This window comes from Callithrix jacchus, chromosome 17 (genome assembly GCF_049354715.1).
Source record: "Callithrix jacchus isolate 240 chromosome 17, calJac240_pri, whole genome shotgun sequence".
NCBI classification, from domain to species: domain Eukaryota; kingdom Metazoa; phylum Chordata; class Mammalia; order Primates; family Cebidae; genus Callithrix; species Callithrix jacchus.
The window spans coordinates 13,641,724-13,666,328 of record NC_133518.1 but is presented as its reverse complement, the minus strand read 5'-3'; the positions used below and the strand labels follow the sequence as shown (position 1 = coordinate 13,666,328).

At 38.6% G+C, this 24,605-nt stretch overlaps 1 protein-coding gene across 14 annotated transcripts in view; it reads left to right on the top strand.

Moving 5' to 3' along the window:
* The first annotated feature begins 3,962 nt into the window (after nucleotides 1-3,962).
* NLGN1 (neuroligin 1) overlaps nucleotides 3,963-24,605 on the top strand; it is an 887,833-nt gene continuing 867,190 nt past the window's right edge. For 6 of the 14 annotated variants that reach the window (XM_054246933.2, XM_054246929.2, XM_054246923.2 and 3 more), the window contains exon 1: nucleotides 5,689-5,930. The gene's annotated coding sequence lies outside the window, so the exon portion shown is untranslated. Of the gene's footprint in view, nucleotides 4,590-5,688; nucleotides 6,355-24,605 lie in introns of those variants that run through there. The other 8 variants (XM_054246930.2, XM_054246924.2, XM_035277795.3 and 5 more) reach the window with 4 other exon arrangements.

Here is a 24,605-nt window from a genome sequence, read left to right as displayed (position 1 = left end):
AGGGATAGATAAAAACAGGATGGATTTAGCCAAGCTGCATAGGCCATATGGGGTAAAGGGATGCTGTGTGAAGAGATTAGAGTTGGAGACCATGTGGATTCTGGTTTACTGGATATCATGTTAGTTACCCTAGAAGTCAGGCTCTGTCTTGTTAGAATTAATAATATCTATGTCTTTTGTCGGGCTTACAATAAAACATTACCAGGAAGCTGTGCAGGGGGTCCACTTGGCAATGCTACAACTCAAAGATTATCTGGCAGTTTTTTCATTTAGAACAGAAATATGAGCTGCCATTGCCCTATAAACTCTTTCTCAGTATATTATTTGTATTTAACCAATTTTAAGTAAAATACATACAATTTATAAGGAAATTTGCAAAAGAATTTCATCTAAGCATCACATTTTATTAATTTATTTCTTCCTAAATGGCTTGGGAAAGAAAGAAAATGTGCTAATCTCCTGCTGCGGGTTTTTGGGATTTTCCGAAGAATATGTAATATTCCTTCTTTTTTTTTTTTTTTTACTTTAAGAGAACATGCTATTTAATTTTCTTTATATAAATGATTACTAAAGAAAAACAGCTTTTCACTGACTGACATCTGGACTGAAAGCACACTGAATCTATACATTATTCTGTTGAGGTGTCTGTACAATATGCTATTTACACTCAAGCCTAGCTTCCTTTTCCAATATTTTTATTTTAATTCCTTGGAAAAATAAATTGTAATATCACAATATTAGGTAATAGATACATGCTTATCAACTTGATTTCTCTACTTCTCTAGTGATTTTTTCCCTATTCTCACTCAATAGATTTATTTGCATACTGAGATTGTTTTTAGCACATATTTTCAGAAAATGCTAATACTCTGCCTATTTGCTATATTGAAGTCTCCTTCCAAATTTATAAAGAAGCGGACATGTGTAGGCAAGATTCATATTGTTTTTATATGTGTTTGACTTTCCAGAGTTCCAGTATTCATTTCAAACAATGCTTGACATGGTGAAAGGCAGTACACACAAGCACAGTTAATGTCACAATCTAGAAGGCCTCATGATTTTCAATGTAAGTTGAATCAAATCTTCTGTATTTTGTTGATGCCTTCATCACTTATTCACATGGTGAATGTCTTCTTTTCTACGCCATGATTCACGTTTAGTATGTTTAGTCTAATATTAAAGTTAGTTAATAAAAGACAAATATACCATAAGAAAAACAAAAGGCAGGAAGGACCTAGGAATCATTCTAAAATCATTAATGACTTCCAGGTTATAGATACTATATATTGCTCGTAAATGTCATTATCAGTTTTTAACACTAATCTCAAATATCCAGACACAAACATGTACACATACCTGTGTTGGTGTTTGAATCAGAAGAGGAAACATATCATGAAGATACTAAAAATAGAAACACTGAAGAATTATATAATTTGTGTGCCAACTGCTTTACATGCATTATTTTGGATAATCCTTACAACAATTACATAAGGTAGTGGTACCGTTGTTATCTCCATCTTGCAGAGGTGGAATTCAGTTTAAAGATACTAAGTGACACATACCAGGCAATAAAAAATTAAATGTCAATCCAGGATTCAAACTCAGGCAATCTGATTTCAGAGTCCCAGCCCTTAACTACATACCAACAACAACAAAAATAAAGTAAAAAACAAAACTTCTTGCTATGTAATTGCTTTTGAGATCAAATGGTGGGGGAATGGGTTTGTTTCCTTAAGAGGGGTTGATTGGGTTGGTGGGGGAAAAATGAGCAAGGAGGTTTGGCTTATTCAGTTGTATTTATAGATTGTGATAAATGCAGTTTGCGTGACAATTCATTTTGTTAAAATGCTTAGGCTTTTTGTAAAACTAACTCATAGGAATGAGATAATAATGCCTAACTGATAAAGTGTAGCCATGGAAATAATAATGAAATGAACCCACAACAGAACCTATTTAAAATCAATCTCATACTATAAATACCAAATATTGGAAGTGAAAAATGCTTAGTTATTACCTTTAGGATTCTGATATTAACCTCAGCAAATACAGTTAGAAAGTGGTGCCCATAGCCTTGGGATACAAGAGAGTATATAAAACACATTATATAAATTATAATGGAAAACTTTATAGGATCATCCTTATTTCCTTTTAAAAAGTTTTATTCTTCACTTGGCAAAATCATATCCTATATCAAGTTATGTTAATTATGTAGTCTCCTGAAAATTAACAGGACTCGTTTAGGTACTTTTACAAATATTGAAATAGATACTTATTTCTCAACTTTCTTAAGAAATTCCAGACAAATTTCAAAGGGTTTAGGTTGTCAAGTTAGACAAACTTGTGCAAGTTGGGCATGGTAGTTCTGTTACCAAGAATCAGATACATGTTTCAAAGTAGAATGGAACTTCACTTCCTTGGGAGCATTGTGGAAATCTGCTGGATTTGTCCACATAAAGCCTAAAAGGTACTTAAAAAAAAAAAAAAAAAAAAAGACAAGATAGATTGGATTCTAAAACGTCATCAAGAAAATGTGGTACTGAATTCCCTTTAAGCCAAAGGAATATGTTCTATTTAAGACTGTTTTAAAAGAAATCAGATCAGAAATGGTAGAATCTTGGTTTCTTACTTACTGTTATTAATGAATGAATGAATAATACTTCAGGGCCACTGCAGTCTAAATGTTAAAGTTCCTTTTTTGTTTTTACTTGAATTGTAGAGATTAAAGCATACATACACGAGACTGAGAAATACGAAGCAAACTCCTAAATAGTAAGAAAAATCACTAATGACTTCCAGGTTATAGATAACCATATATTGCTAAAAATGTTATTAATCAGTTTTTAACACTAATCTCAAATAGCCATACACACGTGTCGCTTGTCACTAGAATACGCTAGCTCACGCGTCACTTCTCACAGCGATTTTCTACTGCTGGGTTTTCCTTTTGGGGTTATGATTATTACAGGTGGCAGTTAACTTAGTGGTTCTGTAGGTAGCGCCCTATCTTCCAACTCACTTGCATTTAAAAATTCACACAGAGAGGCTAGTGGGAGGCTGGTAGGTGTAAACAATGTGATATAGTGAGTCACACCCTCACAAAAGCCAACAATGATTAGCTATGATTTTTTTTCTTTTAAATCACCTCCAGCGGCAGAAGCTGTGGGCACAGTCAGGAGGGGGAGGCCAAAGGCAGTGGTGCTGCGTTTACACTGCTCGCAGGGAAGAGGCTACAGCCAAGGAACGCTTCAATTCGGAGATTACTCTGCCTCCAGCTAGAGGGAGCGGAGGAAAGAGAGGGGAGTTTGGTGGCAAGAGATTTACCAAAAGCGGGGGTTGGGGGAGGGTGGAGAAGAGACACAGTGGAAGGCTGAGGCCTCCAGCTCCGCGCTCTCTGTCACCAAGCCGCAGAAAACGCCTGGAACAGGAGCACAACGACGCCGGGAACAGAAACTCCGAGCGTCCGAGGCCTCGCGTCTGGGCGGCCGCGCGGGTTTACTCACACGCCGCTCTGAGTGGTTTGGCGAACGTCACACGTGACTCCCCGGGCCGTGCACCCTTCCTGCCTTCGCGGGCGCCGCGGGAGCTGCGGGCGGAGGACGTCCGCGGCCGCGGGAGGAGTGAGGGAGGCGGGCGGAACTTGTAAAGGGAGGGACCACCACCAGCACCGCGTCGGCCCGCGCCGGCCCCGCGCCCCGAAGCCCCCACGTCCCCCGAGATCGCGCCTCAGACCGTCGGGAGGGCGCGCAGGGGAGGGGGCGCTGTGCAATAAACCCTGCTGGGGGGAGGAGGAGGAGGCGGGGGAGGGAGTCTGGCTCTGAGGGGGCAGGATGGGGTCTGGAGGAGGGCCTGGTTGGGTTCAGACTCCGGCACCCGGCGCCGCCGCGGAGTGAGGGGAGACCGAGAGAGAGAAGGTGGCAGAGTGTGCGCGCGTGTACGTGTGTGTGCGCGTGTCTACAGGTAGCAGTGGCGGCGGCGGGGACCGGAGCAGGGGACGCAACTGCAGCCACCTCCCCGCCTGTGATTTTAGGAGGCGGTTGCTCACTTAGCTGAGGATCTGTAGCCCCGGGAGATCTTCTCATCCTCTCCGTTTCCAAGCTTCATAGGTAGACACCAGATTCAAGTGTGTGTTTTGGGTATTTAATTTTTATTTTATTTTTTTCCTTCTCCCTCTAAATCTCGGAAATTCTGCATATTGAAGCAGGTGGCTCCTGGTACGAAATCTCTGGATACATTTGGCTTGCCAAGTTTTGCTCTTCGCTGTCCCCTCCCGCTTACAGAAGCATCTGTGGTGCTTTTCTTTTTGGATTTACATGCAGGAAACGTATATATGTTTATATACCGACCGCATAATATATAAATACATATACGCGTGCCCAAGAGCCTGGTTTTCGTCTCTCCTCCCCACGAAGCGGAATGTTTTGGAGTCGATGGATAACAAGAACACTATTAACGTTCTTTTGAGCCTATTTTTTAAAAGGGGGAGGGAACGCGAAGAATTGTTTAACATTCGGCCATCGTTTGGCTGCACACTAAGCACCACGAAGTATTTATGGTTGCAGATCAGGTGCAAACGGGGCTTAGAGAGAAAGGTAAGGGAGCTTCCTGCGTCCGCCGAGCTCCGGCGTTTACCTTAATCCTGGGGATTGCCGAGAACTTCCTACTCCCTGCCTCTCCTTCGCCTTCCCCACCTTCCACCCACCCTTCTCTGCTCTCCCTCTTCTGTAAACTCAACCCTTTTCCAATCCCTTTGGGGTGGGGGTGGGGGGTGCTGAAGGTGTAATCGTCTATTAGAGTTTAAATGCGTCTCTCTTTCCCAGGCGAGTAACTGAGTTTTCCAATCGCCTTGCTGGCGGTTTTAGGAAATGAAATTTTGTCCTTTATAAAAAATAATGCTACCTAAATAAGTGTTTAAACATCTGCAGGTGCCAGTCTCCCACCCTATCCTCTGATGAAAATAAAAGCAATAAAAAATAATGAACTTTGATAAACTGGGTGTTTTTTTTTTCAGCGTTGGGGTTCATGGAACCTCCCAAACGCTTTTTTTTTTTTTTAAATTTAAAAAGAAAGATAACCAGCACACAAACCAATACCTCTGGAGGAGTCCACAGAGGAGGAGATTCGGCTTCCGTTTCTGCATAAAGCCAATTCATTTTACTTGGAGGGTAATTTGCCGGAGTTGAGCGAGACGAAGCCGTGTCTAAACGAGTACATGACACCAAATTTCCGTTTAAATCCACCTTTTCACCATGGCCAGTAGCTGTTTAACTCTCCCGTTCAGGGGGCACGGGTTTCAGACCCGACCTTTTGGGAGAGCTGGGAACTTCCCCTCATTTCTTCCCCTGCCCCTCTAACCTCCCTCGTCCTCCGGCGGCATCTCTAGCCCTGGCAGTCAGTAAATTGCCTGTTTTGCCCACCCTCCTGGTGGGCGTTCTCTCCCCCACTCCACTCCTGCCCCCTCTGTCCTTTCTTCACTGGCGTCTTCGGAGCAGATGCATCTTCTGTTTTCTCAGGCTCCCTCTCCCGTGCCCCCCTCGGTGCCCCCACTCGCGGCTCCCCACTTGCCCCAGCTCTTCCCGCCGCTCCTCCCCGCCTCCCCGCGACGGCTTGACCCTGCAATCCCGAGTCTCGGCCTGTGGGCGGGCGGGCGGGGGGCGCCGCGGCTGTGAGCCGGGGAGCAGGCGCCGGCGCGGAGAGCGCGGATCTGGCGTGAGGAGAGCCGGCAGGAAAGGCCAGCCGGAGTGGGTGATGAGAGGGCGGCAGAGCTCGTCCGAGCCGGAGACACCCGAGAGGAGGGCGCGAGCGAGCGTGCAGCCCGGGCGGAGTGCAGTCGCCTCCGAAGCCTTAGAGCGGCGCCACAGTCACTGCAGCTCTTCACCCTAGAGCGGTGCCCTGGGACCACGGAGACCGACAGCATGGAAATCGGCTGAGAGGTACAAAAGAAATAAGGAGCAGATTACCGGAGAGCGGGGAGGGTTTCCTGGCGAAGTACGGAGGCTGAGCAGATGGAGGAACAATGCCGCCTCCAGGAGAAAACCCTTGCCTGAACCCTCGGCGGAGCGCAGGGGAGCTGCCTGCAGCCTTCTGCTCTGCCCAGGCCCTCCGGCGAGTTCGGGGGTTGGTTCCGCCTGTTAGTTTGACAGTGATAAGAAAGTTGCTCTTCTTCCCCGCTACGTTTCCTGCGAGGTGCTTTTCAGATCTGTGTGCTTCCAGTCAAGATGTCACTCCCTAGATCCCCCGCGTTGAGCAACTAATATATTATGCATTATTGGGCAATAAACTCTCCCGGGAAGAGAAGGTATTCCAAACATTTAAACCGTTCTCCACCGACTCCTGCCCGCCTCAACACAACGCCTTGTGAGTAGACATGAAAAACCACCTGAATTTAAAATGATTTAGGTTGAGATTTTACATTGGGGATAATTTCCTCCAGAGGAGGTTGTTAGGGTGTTATAGAGCTGAGGGATATTACGTGTCCAATATTTGATTCATTTGTGATAATTCTAAATCATGACCAGTTGGCCTCCACAAAGGTACTATTTCTTTTTTGGCATTTCCAGGGCCATAGTGGTACATGCAGGGCTTGGGAAACATGAATTCGGATAGTTAACCCCTGTATCTGTTACTCTGCATTTTTATAGGTAGTTAATATACTCATGCACCCTCTTTTTATACTTAAACTCTGGTAGACAATTTTTGCTTAAATCAATTGAGTTGTCACGCTGTACATAAAAATTACAGGATCTTAATGCATTTCTCACAATTGTGCTCAATTATTAATAGGATCATAGACATTAAAATGTCACTGAGAAAGGGTATATGTACCTTTGTTTGAGTGTAAAACCTATAAAATGTCTCAGCATTTCCATCAGCCATTGTAACCTAGCAGAACACAAGGTTTTTGAAATGAGCTCATAAGCAAGGGCCGTGCATGTGTTTAAAATATTAAATGTTAAACGCAAAACATTAAATGTACTGTGCCTTTGGCAGAGGATGAATCTAAGTCTACTTGCACTGCAGAGTGATTGAATGATTCACAGAGAAAGTGGAAGTTAATCATTACTCAGGCCTTCTGATTACATGGTTTGATTAAAAGAAGTAACTGTTTTCTGTAAGCCTGCTATTCTGCAGTTAGTCTTCCCAATCCTCTTAACATAAGCAGAAATTGAGGGAGTCAATCTTTGAGCAGATTCTACTAAGTTCCAGTAATGTGGGGTAAGAAAAGCTTCTTTAGTTCCCCTCCTTCCCATTGTCTTCCTTCTTCCACCCCCAAAGTACTTGCTGTCAATCTTTTCTTTATTCCCTCATTGGAGTTTTATTTTGTGAAATTTTCCACTTCTATTTAGTAATAACATTTTCAAGCATCAATATTTGAATGGCTTTGAAGTTGAAGGTGAAATACACACTTACAGAAGGTAGGCTGAGAACTCCGCTGGTTTCATTTGCAGGGTGTTGGAAGAAGGCCTGATGACCCTGTGCATCCCTGGATGACTTTCTTGGATCACTCTCTGAAGTCTCTTCCAACTCTGCAATTCTTATACTTTATTCCACTTTTACTATTTTCACATGGTTATCCAGGGGCAGGATCTACATATCCCTTAAAATTCCATTAATTTAGCCGTCTAGGGTTTCCTTTATAGGCTGATAAAGTAGCTAGAACTAGAAAATACAGTAATAAATGTAAGATATGAGTTTTTTCCTAAAATTTTTCACATAAATTTGAATGTTATTGGTAACTTTTTCTAAGACATAGTAATACAGATATAGCTATGAGTGATACATATCTTTCTGGGTTTCCGTGTGCTGAAACAGTTTTTAACATAGTAATGGTTTATCTCGATAATTCTTTATTATTTTTACACAAAGGAGTTATTTCAAAAATTACCAAACTAATACTAATTTGTAGTTTTTATAAACAAAACACAGAATTAGCAGTAATATCAGAAACTGCATTTGTTTAACATATAACTTTGCCATGTTTTAAAGGTTTAGTTTTTGAAGTGAAGTTTGCAGGCTGTTTTCATCTTATTGGACTGTGAATAGGAAGATAGGATTTTTTAGTTATGTTTCAATCATTTGTAAATGGAATCACCAAAGTCCAGTCATCCAGACTTATTATCTCTGAAACATAGATATCTTAGTAACATTGGCCAGTGGTTCCTTATAGATTGCATGCCAAAGTCCACAACTCTAATGACACTCAATGCTTTTCACAATTCATTCTCCAACTTCCTTATGGAGATCAAAACACCCTCCTCCTGGCTGTCCTTCTAAATTTACTCTTTAGTCCATTCACAAGACTCTTACTATTTTCCCCCAACACTACATACCATTTTAGGATTTTGTGGTTTGCTTATGCTAATCTTTCTTCATTGGTCCCTTCCCTGCCTTCCTATCCCACCCATATACACCAGTGATAGGTTAGCCAAATATACACCAATGATAGGACAGAAAAACATTCTTCATTCCTTGGGTGGCCTTTCCTCCATCATGCTCCTTCTTTCCTTCCTGAACCCTTACTCTGAGCTCCCACAGCAAATTACTTATGCCGGGAGTAGCCCACCTTTCACATTTCTGATGATTGGCTTTCTCACTGCACAGTGAATTGCCAGAGGTCAACAGCCATGCCTGATTTATCATGTCATTCAGAAATGATAGCTTAGAGTCATGTCAGAACATAAAGTCTACCATAAATGAATAGTAAATGTATTATTTATAAGTGTATTTGGCTATGAAGTAACAGAAAACTTGGCTAACAGTGGATTAAGCAAATAAAGCTTTATTTATCTCACATAAGAAAAAGTCAGGAGAAGATAGTTGCTTAAGCATTTAATAATTCTTCTATGATCTCAGAACCTTTCTTCTCATGGGTGCAAGGTCACTGATGTACCTCCAAAGTCGTGTCTGCTTGGGGCCCAAAATGGGGAAGAAAAAGATGATAGTAGTCTAGCCTGGGATTTCTCAGTTTTGGCATTGTTGTCATTGTGGGATGGATAATTATTTGCCTTTGTTATGGGGGAATATACTGTACATTAAAGGGATGTGTAGCAGCATCCTTGGCCTCTGTCCACCAGGTGCTGGTAGCACACCCCACACCTCCACCTCATCATCACTACCCAAGTATCTCTAGACATTGCCAATGTCTCTGAGAGGTCAGATTGTGTCCCAGGTTGAGAAGTATTGCTCTGAAATAAGAAGGAAGGAAATTCTGTTTCCTCCTCTCCCCTACCCCTCTTTCTTTTTCTTCCCTGCATTAGGGTGGTGGTGAGGATTTTTTGGATTTTTGCTTAATAAGTAGCAGAGGACACATGATGAGATTTGAAAAACAAATAAGAAAGTAGAGAAGGGGAAGGGGCCAAACAAGTCTCCTCTGGGCATTGTGTCCTTTTTTTTTATGGCGTGAACATTCTCCCCATAGCCTTCCATTCTCCCATCACTGCCAGACTGTGTCAGCTGGCTAATTCTAGGTAACTGAGAGGTTGGAAGACAGATTTTTAGGTTGGCATTTTACTACCCTCAACAAAATTAGAATATTCAAGAAAAGAAGGGAAAGGATTTGGGTTTGAAAACAGTGTTTGCCATGATGGCAGAGTGAATGAATACGTAAAATTCTTCTAAGTACTTCAGAAAGGAGGAAGAGTAAACACAAAATAAACAGCCATCACAGAGGGTAGATATAATTTTTCCACATGCTAAATGTTAATTAAGTAACTAGGATAATACTGTGATATTTTTCCTTTTGATGATATTTTACTTGGAAAATAAATGGGCAGAATGGAAACATATTGTGCTTCATAACATTTTTCTCTACAGACAGCATCCCTTCTCCTCCAGTCTGTTGAATAAAGCAGTAAAGTTTGCTATTGATACTTACAAATTATTTAGTAATCAATCATGTGAGAGATGACAAAGGAAATAAAAATGCAGCTCTGTTGTTTTAATCTTTCTGACGCTTGTATTTAGAAAGGTAACACATGCTAATGCAGGCAGTAGATAAAATATTGAATTCTTGTTCAGATGTGCTAGAATGGACTATAGCAACTTTACGTTGGATTGCTTCTCTACTTACCAATGAGTTCTACTGGATTCTATCATAGGAAATAATTCTGACTTACAAAGGTATATTAACATTGCTATGGATGGCCAATGATCTTGTCTGATTGATTGTAATCTTTTTTCTTCCTACCCTTGTTTATATTTTCTCTAAGTTTGTTGAATGCAAATTTTTGCGCAGCTTTGTATAGAATATAGAAATATAAAAGATGGTACCTGTTAGGAAGCTTTTGCCTGCAAGTAACAGAGTACCCAATTCAAGGCTTTAACAAAAAGACATTCATTTTCTCACAGAAGCAGGATTGTGGAGGTGTGCTGATCCAGGACAGGAGTTCAAGGATGTTATGGCTCTGGTACAACTTCACTGTAAGTCTCTTGACTCTTGATCTTGGAAAAAAGATAACATGGTTATAACAGAGCCAAACATCCCCTCTTCTCACAGCCCCATTCAAAGCAAAAATGAGAAAGCAGTCTTCTCATGGATATGTCTCTTTTTATCTAGAAACAAACTTTTCCCAGAAGACATCAGTAAACTTCCCTTTATGCCTGAATGACTGAAACTATGTCACATTTCGCTCCTAACTTATAAGTGGCAGTGAGACAGTGCATTGTACGCTTGTTTTTGGTAATTATGGTCGGACCCTGGAGGACCGGAAGAGAGGTCTGTTTCACTGTGGACTTGGCTGCATCACACAACAAGTCAGAGCTCTGGTAACTGGGAGGAAGGAGGCAATAACTATCTGGGGCTCCTAACAGGTGGTTCCACAAACAAAACGCCTGTCCTTCTCAAATCTCTTAAAATATACAATGCCTATATGAAAATTAAATGCATGAAAAAATAATTATATGGTCTTTAAATCCATGGTATAAATGGTATAGCTTTCTGGCTGCATGCTTCTGATGTAGAATGCATGCTTTCATGATGTTACAGAGGGTTTTTTTTTTTTAATAGAAACTGAATAATTGGAAAATGTAGGAATGTGTCCTGCATAAAATTACAAATACTAATTTATACTACATTACATGTCTAAATTAGAAAGCCGGCCTTGTCAATGTCTACCTATCTATATTATCATATAATGTAAACCATAGTTAAATCAGAGGATGTCCCCCTTACCAAACATATCACGTATCCTCATCTATGTTTGTCATATGATTTCACCATCATAATTCAGAGGTAATATGAGAAATGGCTGAACCCTTTAGCCAGTGACTCTCATAAAGAAGGACTTCATATATGCTTTGCACAAATAAAAATTGCTTCTTTGTTTCTGATAACGGTTTATTTACTTGAGGAGCTCAGGGGAGGGATCTAATTTTCAGCTCACATACCAGTGAACATCTCTCTCATTGAACATTATGACTCATTTTTGTAAACAAGGGAAGCTTTATTTTCATTCTTTTGCCTGACTTCATGGAAGCTCAGAGCCAATTTTGTGCTCAATTGAAAAAGATATCCTTAATCATCTTCTTTTACTCTGCTTTATTATTTGGATTTATTTTTGAACTTTAACATTGTTTCAAGATTTGTTTCGGAGTTTCTTTTTTTAATCAGAGCTCCTTCAAATTATTTGTTTTGGAAAGAGAAAGAATGTAATGAATACATGCACAAACAAATGAGCGCCATCACATGTCACTCAATACATGTCTTTTTTCCTGAATGAATATATGTTTGGAAATTAGACGATATTATGTTCGGTAAACTGCTGAATTTGTGGCATGAGAGGAGCAATAGGTACAATATGGTGCAATAGGATTTCAGGGAAAGGAGACAGCAGTTGTGCTTGAGTTATTTTTATGGAGATACATATTGTAGTTTGCAGACAGGTGGGAAACTAAGGCAGTGTAGGTGACATAAAATATAAATAAATTGAACTCATTATATTTATTTTGCTCTATGAACCGATATCAATTGTGTCTCAACTTCCCCCCCCCCCAGTTTTAGAAGTCTAATAACCTCATTGCAATAACTCTTTCTCCAGTATAAAGGATCCAAAGTCACAATGTAAAAGAAACATAAACTAGGAAAAAAATGGGTTTGATATCTGTTTCACAGCAACTTTTGTGATGGATGTTGGCAATCTTCTTGGCTTACCTTCAGTATGTTAGAATGTGCTTTCTGAGCATCTCATCATTCCATTGGCAATGCTCTTTTCAGGCTCCATGCCTAGAGCTGTTTACACCACAGCAACCACCTCTGAACTGGGCTCCTCGCCTCCAGGGGAATTGATTTTTGAATCAAGCTTAAAATGATAATTAGTAACTCCATCTGTGTTTAGGGTCAGGAACCGATGCTTTTCCTTTTTTCTTTAATGGAAGATGTATTTGAAGGTGGAAATATAGGGAAATAGAGTTTAAATAGATTGATATTGTGGTGGTCACTCCTGTGTCAGGTGATGACCATCATGGACTATGCTTTCTAAGCACCTACCTAACCCTCTTATCTGGACACAGTTCAGTTAAGAGGTAGATGCTTAGAAGATTTATTTCACAAATCCATTGTGAATTCACTATGGTTCATAGTAATGAGTCTAAGGGACTGCAAGTTCCTGAAGCCTCTCCTAGGGAATTAAATTTTTAATTATATTTAATAACCATAGTTTTGCTCCAAAAATTTTGCTCCTAGGGAATTAGATGTTTAATTATATTTAATAACCATATTTTTGTTCCAGACCCAAGGAGCACTGATTCTAGGACACTGCATTTTCTGCACACCGTGGAGAGAACACTCCAGTTTATTAATTCCTCAATGCTTCCTGACTACTTAGAATTTTAACTTTGTATTTCTATAAAGAGGACTTTTAGACAAACAGATATCAATTTTTAACATACATCAATCTTTTACCTGAATGAAACATATAATATTAGCAAGATGCACTGGTTTAAGAATTTAAAGAATAAAAGAAATTTAAAAAATTATCATATTTAGAATCTCTTCTGAATCATTTTTTTGACTTATTTATATTCATATTTTTCCAGAGAAAATAGTCTGCAAGTGTTGGTGATGCACTATTTTTTAAGGGCTCCACAATTGTCTTCAGAATTTAGTTCTAAGCAACTGATACCTTCTGAATAATTTGATGCTTGTGTTTTGTTGATTTTACTAGAATGTGACAACAGAATATTTTCAATCAACAACCAGAACTCATATGCCTTCCTTAAATTGTCCTAAACTGTCGGGAGTGGTGGTTGTCTGGTCATGATAAGAAGAATAGAAACCATTTTCACGTATATAGTCTATGGAAACAATGTCTCCACTACTGCTTGGCCACAAGGAATTATAAAACACATCCTGATTTCAGATATGTTAAAGATGTCAGAGTCAATGAAATATGGCAACTTGAATTCTACATGTATCCTTATTTCTTAAACAAACGAATGCAATAATGATAACTAATTAACTAAACTAATAATCCACAAGTAGTTAGATAAGAGAAATTATTGCATAATTCTTAGAAAGTATAATTCAAATCTAATTCTATCTTCTTTCCCTCTATTTGCCCTCCAATTATGCAATATATGAAATATAGCTAGTCTTAAGAAAAGAAGTAATAGTCAGATGAAAACAAACAGAAAGAACTAGACCAGGAATGAAGAGAGCTATGTCTGTGGGGCAGACTCTCTAATAACTCTCTGTGATTTCTCATGATCCCTTCACTCTAGGCTTTGGTCTCGTGTTTCAAGTGTGTGGTTGGACTAATTAAAATTAACATGTTTCCTTGCTCTAAAATCTGTTTGGGGTAAAGATAATCAGAAATGAATAAAATTCATTATACTATATCATACATTTTAAGTTAGTATCATATAAATACGTAACAGTGGAGGGATGTACCCTAAGCTGGTAAGCTTAAAATATATAACATATATTGTATAACTTTAAGATTTATTGTATCATGTGTGGCTTTAATATTTTACACATTTTGGGAGACTTGTCCATACATATCTTACTTGTTCTTTAAAACAACTGTTAGAGTAATCCGGAAGATTCAGTAGAACAAAATTAGGATTTAGGAACTCTTCTCCTCAAATACACTGGATGAGAAAGATTACTAAATAAATCACAGCCAAATAGCGGATGTAAAAGTGGGAAGAGGCATGAAGAAAATGCATTTTCCACCAAGAACAAAGAAAACTTATGCAAGGAATTAAATATCACTATATATAAATGTTCTGCTTAAAACGAGTCATCAGCAAGAAGCAAGAGAAAACTGTCAGGTAAAAACGAAGTTTCCCTTTTTTATTTTATCATTAGTGAACCATATACTACTGATATATATACACTACATATATGTATATGTATATATGTACATGTATGTATATATATATATATGAATAAAAGGAAGAGAAGCCTATGGTTGGATCAGTCAGATGCTACTATTTGTGGATGCATCTTGACAGTTCTTACTGCGCAGTTCCACAGACAACAGTGTATTGTATTTGAAAATTGCCACTGCTCTTAAGTGGTCAGAAAGCTGGGCACTTACTTTCTGATGAATAACAAGGTCTCCAGAGGTGTGCCACTCTCCTTTCTCTTATTGTAGCTGTAGTGATACAGAGAAAACACTGTGTTGTTTCTCACCTACCTGCTTTGCTTGAAAAGTGAGTTGATTGATGGATCATGAAGAAAATTCTTTTTTAATTTGGCTAGATATTCTTGAAGTTCTCTCTTAATATAATTAAGGTATCAAAAATATATAGTATTATTGAAGTAAGTAGGTTTTTGTAAAATTATGAATTAAATTATTTTTATCCTCTAGTTGGGTCACTTTTTCCATAAGAAAAATATTCAAGATACTAGTTTTTAAGATTGAGAGTACTATTTAATGGCTCAGAGTTTTAGACCATTAAATGGGGTTCAAAGATTATATTCATATTGTAATCACGTCTTTATGACTAAATGGGGAAAATCACAATTTTTGATCTAAGGTGATTTGTAAAACATATTGTACAAAGGAATAATTTATTTCTAAAAACTTTAATAAATTTCCCATGGTCTTTCCAGCTGAAAAGCTGAAAGGGCCATAGTGGGTTTTAGATAACATAGGCTGACTTCCTTAATTTACATGTGACAAAACTGAAGTCCAGAGGAAAAAAATGATTCGCTTGTTTATGCAGTGGTAGAGCTGGACCCTGATCTTCACATAATGCCTTCATCCATCAGTTTTGGTTAAAGGGCAGTAATACATATATCAGCACCATATATTTTGTATATAAGTTACATGATTACATAATTACTAGAATTTTAGAACCATAGGTAATAATCACCAGAAAGGATAAAGGAAAGGGGAGTTATATTTTAAGAAGGTTTAGTGGAGGAAGTGTTATTTAAAGGAGATTAGGATATGCATACATAGAGAAGAGGAGCAAGCATTGCTTGCATAAAAGCAATGAAAATTAAGACTAAGACAGGCAGCAGAGACAGTTGGCCATTCTAGATTCTTTCAAAAGTAAACACACACATTGAGAAATATCACTGTAGGAAGCAAAGAAAAATGCTTGTTGAAATCATACATCTTATTTTGCATTCAGTATTTTGGTTTAGAACTTCTGCGAATTAGAAATACCAAGTATACATTTATTTTGAATAAATAGTCTTCAGAAAAATTGGTTCATATTACTCATATCAGGAAGAATTTGCTTCTACTAAATATAAATTATTTAAAATGGAAAGTATGACTTTCTGAGAATGTCTATTCATGTAACTGGTTGATACAAAACCAGCTGAAATTATGTGATTCTTGTCATCAAATGAGAAGATTGTTCTTATCACAAGCCTACCTACATATGGTTCTCTAACCTGAGCACTCTGTCCATAAGAAATACTAGAAATGTTCTGCCTCATACAATATGTCTTCTTTTCCATGCTCCTTTTCAACATAGTACTCCAAGCATTCCCTCCAGATTTGCTGATTGCAAGACAAAATGCCTATTTGCTTAAGGGAGAGGGGATCTACCTGGTGCTGATCTGTCTTTTAACGCTCATTGGTCATACTCACCATCACTTAAAACATTTTAACATTTTTAAGGTCTAAAGGGCAATTTCAAGATACACGTATTCCTTTGTTTCTACTAAATTCTGCATAAAATCAATACTTCCTTCCTGACTCTCCTTGAAGACACTCTCCTTAAAAATAGCAGCTCATCCTGGGAGTCAGTGGCTAGAATAACCAGCACCTGGAGATTAGGGAGGGAATCATTCAGAAGAGCATAGGTGTGTTTTCTATAGGACTCCATAAATGTGGCCTCCATAACTTCTCAAGAACAGGTGCATTACAACTCTTCCAGTCAAAATACACTGGGAATAGTCCTGGTATTCTGTCTGGAATGTCATTTCCTCACCAGTCCCTTTAGAACTCCTGGGAAGCCTGATATTTCACAGAACAGCCACTCATGGGACACTCTACCATAGAAACCTGAGAAAAATAAGAGCAGGGGGTGGTGCTGCTGTAGGGGAGAAAGAAGATACAATCACTGGAAATGGAATAATTTGTTAGATAGGAAGAGTATAAAGAGCCATCTTTAGCATTGCAATATCTTTTATTTATCCTGCCATGCTCAGATTTGCAAAACTGCCATATGTATGCATATATATCAATATGTAAATGTGTATCTATCTACCTATCTCTGTCTGCTTATCTATCTGATTTAATTGAAAATTATAGTTGGATGATTGATACAAGAAAACCTGAGAAGAAACAATCACTTTTCTTGGAAAAATTGTTCATATTCCATATATTCTGCAGATGAGAAAGTGGGAAAAACACTAGAAAACATGTCACTGGCCACCAGGAAAATAAATATCGCATCTATCTATCAGTCCTTACATATATATTTTTTGCTTATCTTCATGAATATTGCTTCTTTCACCTATTTCCAACTCCTGATTTCCTGTCTTTTGACCCCTGTATCCAGTCAACAACCTCTTTTACATGGCATCCTTCTGTACCCGAATCCATAACCCAAATTCAAAATTTTTCAATTTGCTTTTGCAATGTTGCAAAAGCCTTCTAAATGCAAATATTAGCAACCAACACTCTAGTATGAATAAGTTTGTCTGAACATTTCCCCCTCTCATGGGATACTTGGCTAAAAAGAATAAAACAAAAAAGACAAATACTGATGGGGAAGGCCAGGAAGATCAGTTTAAACTATGATCATTGCCAGTGAGAACAAGCCTAGGTTTATGCCAGATGCTTACTAGGGAGGCCAAGAGGCAATCTCTGGAGAGGGTTGGAGATTGAGGAATTTGGGTCTGGGAAAGGGGCTGACACAAGTGAGCAAGATAAGGGTGGGGGGAACTCTTTCTGCATTATTCTTTAGCTTAATAGGTGGTACTGCTGCTAAGTTCATATTAAAATTCATGATTCTGTGTGGACTTCACCTTTCTTTGATTTAGTTTTTCTGTCAGTAAAAAATACCCTGAGAATAGTCCTGCTAGTCTATTTTGAATGTCATTCCTTCACCCGGCTGTTCTAAAACTCCAAAGAAGCATAGGGCTGTTATGGGAATAAACAAAATAATATAGCACTTTTGCCTGGCACATAAAAATGTTCTGAAGTGTCTGCATTATCACGAGACCATCCATATATAAATGCAGACTCTGCTTACCTGCTAATAGCCATTTATGACTTATTTTCGAAGTACTGGCTTGGACATGGTGCGAGGCACAATGAACAAGGCAAAAATGAGTCAAACACTATCTCAAATTGTGACGATCCTTCTTTTTTCACCAAGAGTTTTTGAAGTTAAGAAACAGTGTTCTACATCCATGTTTTTGCTAGTGCAGGGGAGGTCGGGCTGCTTTTATTTCACTAGCACATGGAAGGAGGGATAAAGCATTTAGAAATGGTGAAATTGGCAGCTTTAAAAAATTCAAGAACTCTATCAGCATTAGAATGGAAAACATTTGAGTCATAGGCTTGCTAGGGAGTGAGTATTTAATAGGTGCCTTTGTATAATCTCCAAACTAAACTGTATCATTTTCTATACATGCTTAAATCTCTTAATTACAAAGCAACTTTAATTATACATAAAGTGTGCCACTTCAATCATGTTTTAATCACACATAAAAAAATTAAATTTATCCCAGAGTTATTTTCTGCATTTCAGTTCTGATTTTTATACTCTGGCATATTCTGTACCAAAAAATTGCATTAAGCTAATGTTTATGCTTGCACATAATCCCACACTTTCAAGGCAACACTTAAAATATTCAGAAGAGCTTCACAAGAGGGAGTAGTTTAATTCTGTTGTTGACTCAGAGCCATTGTTCTTCACAGTTACAGCTCCGCTGGCATAGGCTACATATGGTCACTTGTTTTCTCAGTGTACAGAGTGATAATGCATTAACATTCCGGCTGGTGGTGGAGGCTATGCTGTGCTTTAGAGAAGTATAGCAGGGAAGATGTGCTGCCTCTTGGGCAGGAAAGAGGACCAGATCAACACGGGAGAGCCTGCAGATTGCTGGAAACTAATCATTGTGACTGTACACTCTGGTGTCTGACCTAGAAGCCAGATCATTCTCTTACAGAGTCTAAATTTTAAACAGTGGCTGTCTGTGAGTAGGACTTACATTGAAAGAGTGGTCATCAGAGAGAACTATGGATCACAGCCACACTAGGAAGTTTTGCCAACTTCCTTCACCACTGCCATTCAGAGGTGCTGTTCTGAACCCCTCAGTTGCCACTTGGAAGAGACTCTTTATGATCCCACTTTTGCTCTAATCACTGCTATGTAGGCCTCAGGTCAAGTGGAGTACTGGGCTGGTGACTGATGGCCCTGTTGAGGTTCATTAGAAGTAGTACTTAAGTACTTTCTTAGGTCATTAGTATTCAGCAACAAGATGGGGGATTTTGGCTTGGGTTTAGTGAACATGACTTTTCTTTTAGCTTTTGCAATTTCCCTTGGTGTATATGAGGTGAGGAAAAAAGGTCAAAGAAGATATTAAGTATCTGTTCCTACCCCTCCCTATAAAAAACCCTCTTATCTAACATTATTCCATGTGGGATTGTATCCCAAGAGACATTTCCAGTTACAAGGGCTTCTACCCACTTTTTCCTACTTATCTGGGTTACATCTCTGTTGTGAATAGAAAAACTAGTACTAATGGCAGCACCAGAGGGAGCCACTTACACATGCTTTTGTTTCAAGCAGTGACAAAGCTGACAATAAGACTTAAAATGCAGAAATATTAAGATTTAATTGTATTTTCTGAAAGACAACGGCAGAAAAGTAGATGCTATGTAAAATCTGTTAGCAGCAATTTCAAATTATGGGGCTAGTAGCAACCACTTTATTTCTCCCACTTGAAGTATTTGTGAATGGTATTTGCCTGGCTGCAATCCAGAAAGTAAATCATATTTCAAAATGTACAATTGTATTTGGAGCAAGAAGTATTCTCTCTGATCCTGGCATTGTTCCTCTGCAGAATACTATTAACAAGTTTGCATGTTTGAAACCTGTACCAGTTTACTGCTTTTGTAATGTTAATGACGCTACCAAAAATAAAGAATGAGGAATTAAGACTAAAACTTTTTAGATGCCCATGGCAGTGCTGAAATACAATCTCTGTCTCACTCTGACACACACACATACACACACACAGTGTGCACCCATATTTGCACAGGTGATTGTGTTGTAGAGCATTAGAACTAGGATTGCTGTAGGGACATCAGGTAAGCTTGCTCTTGAGTATTATGATGGGGTTGAGAGAATTAAAATGTCGAAAGGAAAATAGAATAAATTTATCTTTATTGGCACACTGACCCTTTTTTATGAGGAAATAGTCAAATACATGAAGTTCTGAGTGAAACTCTCTTAATGATCACATTGACAAAATATTTCAAGAAAATATATTGATTCCAACTTCTTGGAGGGGAGATTTCTAGCTCGTCTCTTATTGTATCTTGACTAATTCTAAACCAAATTATAAAAACACTGGAAAGGAAGAATAGCTATAGTTCTTCTTTGAACAACAACAAAAAAAAGCTGTATTCTTAATACTGGTCAGCCTTCCTCCACCCTACTTTGACAGCATCTGGTATATCCAATAACATACAATCATTCTATAAAATAAGGTGATCTCCTTTGGCTCTGTAATGGTACCTTTCTGGCCTGATTGTGATAAGGCCTTCAGTGTGTAATGCTGACAACAAACGCTTTTTTAGGTCCCTTTCCATGTTAACAGTAGTTCTCTTCAAGAAAGTACTTGATTAACTGTGGTTTGTGCTACAGATGGAAAGGTGTTGTGCTTGACTCCCTGGCGATATTTACTCTCTTTCTTTATAAGAGTCTTTCCTTCTCTTTCTGCCCTGCCCACCCTAGCCAACCTGCTGCCCTTGCAGACTGCTCATGCCTAATCCATTTGTGAGGGAAGTGATGGGCTAAGGGAGTTGAGGATGCAGTGTGACTGTGATCTAGTGTCCTTCTGCCTGCAGAACTTTTAAGAATACAAATTTTCCTCTGAGACAAGGAAGTTCATATTATCTTTTTGTTTTATACATCTATCCATCCATCTACCTATTTTATTTTAATTTTAAAAATGAAACTTCTCAGTCTAGAAAGAGAGACCATTACTGAGGAAGGGATCTACAGCAATTTTGTTAACTTCCAAAGTTCTGGAAAACATTGATTATCACTTCCTTCAGGAGCCTTGGCCCCCAGATGTGTAGAGAAGTCCAGGGCCAGAGCAGCAGGTCAAACTGGAAACCCTGGAGCTAAACATATCAGGTGATTCTGGCTACCCCATGGGCAAAAAGTTTCAAGAACCTTCTTCTCCCTGGAAAAGGAATGAGAAAGTTAGTAGCAGTGGTTGTGGCACAACAGGTGACTAGTAAAGGCACAAGAGATGATGTGAGCTTTGTACACACAGAGAAGGTGCCCCTCGCATGTGTTTCACAGTGTAGTGATTATCATGTCCGCTTTACACACAGAAGATCCTGGGTTCAGGAAGATACTCTTTTTTTTTCCTTTCTTTTTTTTTTTTTTTTTTTGAGATGGAGTCTTGCTCTGTCGCCAGGCTGGAGTGCAGTGGCGCAATCCCGGCTCACTGCAACCTCTGCCTCCTGGGTTCAAGCGATTCTTCTGCCTCAGCCTCCTAAGTAGCTAGGACCACAGGCACATGCCACCATGCGCAGCTAATTTTTTTTTGTATTTTTAGTAGAGAAGGAGTTTCACTGTGTTGGCCAGGATGGTCTCAATCTCTTGACCTCATGATCCGCCTGCCTTGGCCTCCCAAGGGAAGATACTGTTAAAGTGCCTTCAAAGCATCTTCATACTTTCGTTGTATTAGAATGTGAACATATGGAAACAGGAGTGGAAGCCCAGAGGGAGAGGGGCATATATGGTACCTAAAATGATCATCTTCACATCTTGTTGTTTCACTCTATGTCTGCAAGTAAACTGGTAGCTGGGCTGCTGACTTAACAGAAAGAGGATGCTTGAATACTGATTTGAGTGTGAGAAAGGAGACATTTATTATATAGTACTCTTCTTGGTAGTATACAAAAAGCTGGGAAGGGGCAGGGATTAGAGAGAGTAGAGGGCATGTCTCCTGCTCAGGAATGACTAAATTGCTATCTTTGAAATGGACTGGAGAAGAAGCAATCCTCAGGGAGCTAGGAAACCATAAGGGGTCAGGGGTCCTTTCTTTGTAATCTGAGAATTACCACTATGCCTTGTTTGGCAGAGGGCACATAGAGGCTTCAATTTGCCGCCTCAGAATCTGAGTTAAGAGACTAGAACTACATTGTATCATATGCAATATCTCCATGCTTAGTTTGCCTTCCTCTTTTTGTGTCCCTTTGTGTTTAATAGTATAACTCTTGAAAAGAAAAGGACCTGAACATCAATGTCTTTGGGGAGAGAAAGGAAGGAGGATTTGAGGAACAACATCTCACTTTGGAAATCAGATCTGGAGAGGCAGAACCATGAAAGGTGAAGTGGGTGGTATTGAGAAGACCCAACAGAGTCTAGAATGACAAACAATAGGAAAGAGATAAGAAAGGATCCTGGGACAGAGCAGGGAAGAGGCCCTAAGATGTCCACATATGAATAACGCCATCAGAGAAGTCCACCTGAAACCCCTAAACAAATAAATTGAAACAAGAACCCACACTAAGATGCAGATGGAGACAATAGGGCAATCAAAGAGGCAACAGCCAAGTGAGCAAAACTTTTCCTTGGTCTTTGATACCTTATCAAGCAAAGTCAGAACATTTGCAGTGATTTGAAAACCGCATTTGGTTTTTGAGCTAATTGTTATTAAAGGATGATTTCAATTAGTTCGATTTAACATTACCCCATACTAATTGTAGCAACTCAATGGTATATGGTTAAATTCTGGACCTCTGAGCAAGGCTTTCAGCAAAAACCTCCTTTGTTAAGTGCAGAATAGGCAAATTTACAGCTCCTGTTATATAGGGTTTACGATTTACATCTAAGATGGCAGGAAGTAGGAGAGGGGATAATTTAAAGCAACTGACAGGCATTATGTCTTTCTCTGATCCTTATTTTTAAAGTTCTCAACAAATAGTTTAGCAGTATGAAGACAAATCTCTCCCAGAAAAAGTAGGATGGAAAGAAGCTTGATGCTTCGCATAGTACACTGGGACTGAAGTTGGATGATGTAGATATAAGGGCAACCAGGAGCAGCATGTTCCTGGTGATTTCCACTGTGTCAGTTGTTTTCTTTAACTCATATTTCTTGTATTTCAATTTCCTAAAGGACTTCGCGTTTCAGTTAGTTCGGAAAATATTGCCTTTGATCACAGAGCTGACCCCTGCTACATGTAACCCTGAGGCTTTTTCTGGAAAAGACATGTAAAAATATATGTAAGAACAGTGTGTGTTTTTCTTACTTAGTTGCCATTCCAGAGCATGTGAGCATCAAGATTCAAAATAAGAGACGGGAGACATATAGTTGCAAATCATATTTGTATTCTTTAGAATTTGATATGATTAAATGGATACTGGTATGGCCTAGGCACAAAGATTTCATCACTTTAATGTATATAGTTGAAGTGAGTCTGATGTCTGATGCATTTTGAGAGAGATATAAAGAAACCCAAGTATTATTCTGAGATCTTCTACAAATCTGTTTTTGAAGGTTTATATAAAATAAATCTTTATGATAACATAATCAAACTATAATATTTCATCTGCCTGTATGAATTCAACTCTTACGTTCAATAATAGAAATATATGCTTTTATAATAAAATTAAAATTTTTTGAGAGTATAAACTGGTAAATTTGGAAATCCATTACTTAGAATTAATACTGAATGTTATTTCTTCATAGAAAATGATCTACTTTTTTGTATTAGGTATTACATTTGACATGTTCTTTCATGTCTCAAGGTAATGCCTGTGGTCTCACAAATTACATTTGTAATTAGTTATTCAGGCCATTAAACTTAAATACACTGCAAAAGTTCAAGAGAGTTCATAAAAATATAAAATTTGTTAAAAATAAATTTTCTGATTATCTTTTTTAATTTTTATTTATTTTGAGACGGAGTTTCGCTCGTTACCCAGGCTGGAGTGCAATAGTGCGATCTCGGTTCACTGCAACCTCCGCCTCCTGGGTTCAGGCAATTCTCCTGCCTCAGCCTCCTGAGTAGATGGGATTGCAGGCACGCGCCACCACGCCCAGCTAATTTTTTGTATATTTTTAGTAGAGACGGGATTTCACCATGTTGACTAGGATGGTCTCGATCTCTTGACCTCGTGATCCACCCGCCTCGGCCTCCCAAAGTGCTGGGATTACAGGTGTGAGCCACCGCGCCCGGCCTATCTTTTTTTAAATGGTCTTTTTCAATGTTAAGACTATAGAATTAAATAATTATTTTAAAAACTCACTGATTAAAACTATTTTTAAAATGTGTTCATATGTGATACTTGAACTCGATTCTCTAATCTATTTACAAAATAATAACGATTTTCTATTTTGCTTAATTATCTAATTCATATAAGCATTTTTACTTTAATGGAAATAATTTTCTTTATAAAGTTAGTAATTCCTATTTTGTTATCATTATGTGGATTTAAACACTACTGGAAAATATTATCAGATTCTAATAGGAATTATTTTGAGTTGCCTAATTACCATACACTACATAGAAATATAATTCATAACAGATCGCTTGCAGCAATGACTTGCAATTTCCAAGATATGATGTTTCTCTATCAGTTATACAATTCTTTTGTAACTTAAATAGTTCTTGTACATGTAACTTGTGTAACAGATATTATAATACAAAATGTAAAGGGAGTGCGCAATGTGAAACATTATGTTCTTTAGGCGTTTCATTTCTTCTTAAACTAAACTTTTATGTAAATTTCCTGTCTCCATATTCTTCTCAGGTTAAGTTGTACTCATAACATCTTGTGGATTTTATTATTTTTATTAAACAAGAAATAATAATTAAAAAAAACAATTGAACAGAAAGGAAGAAAAAACAGAATTCTGTCATCACAAGAGAGCTCCTTTTATTCATCTATTCTTTCTTTTTATTTCTGTGTGTGTGTGTTTGTGTGTATGTGCATAGTATTTGAAA